The 421-nt window shown below is 66.5% G+C and overlaps 1 protein-coding gene across 1 annotated transcript in view; it reads left to right on the top strand.

Annotated features, from left to right (window-relative positions):
* Positions 1-421, top strand: part of NES (nestin) — an 11,208-nt gene that overhangs the window by 1,267 nt on the left and 9,520 nt on the right.

Raw genomic sequence — 421 nt, 5'->3', positions numbered from 1 at the left:
CTCCCGCCGAGTCCGCTGCAGCTGCGGTCCGACAGCTGCAAAAGCGATTCAGCGGAGGGAGGAGGAGGCGGAGCGGGCTGGAAATACCGAGAGCGGCGTCACCGCTGCCCGGGGAAGGGTTTCCCTTTGTTCCAGCTCCCGGGAGCAGCCCTGGGTGTCCCGGGGCAGAGGATGCCGCCGCCTCCGCTGCTCTCCTGGAAGTTGTTTCTTTCCCACGCTGCCCGTGAATCAGCCCGGCCTTTCCTCCCTCTTCCCGTCCCCTTTCAGTCCTGATCATCTCCCCCATCCTCAGCCCCCCAGGGCTAAAATGAGCTCCAGGCTCGTCCCTGAGCATCCTGCGGGGATGAGCAGAGCGGGGTTGGGTCAGGCAGGGCTGGGGGTGACCCTGACCCCCCCTGTAGTGCCCGCAGCTCCCATGGAG

Source organism: Geospiza fortis, unplaced genomic scaffold, assembly GCF_000277835.1.
Source record: "Geospiza fortis unplaced genomic scaffold, GeoFor_1.0 scaffold387, whole genome shotgun sequence".
NCBI classification, from domain to species: domain Eukaryota; kingdom Metazoa; phylum Chordata; class Aves; order Passeriformes; family Thraupidae; genus Geospiza; species Geospiza fortis.
Note: the sequence above shows the minus strand (reverse complement) of the source record. Positions and strands in the feature narration are given on the sequence as shown.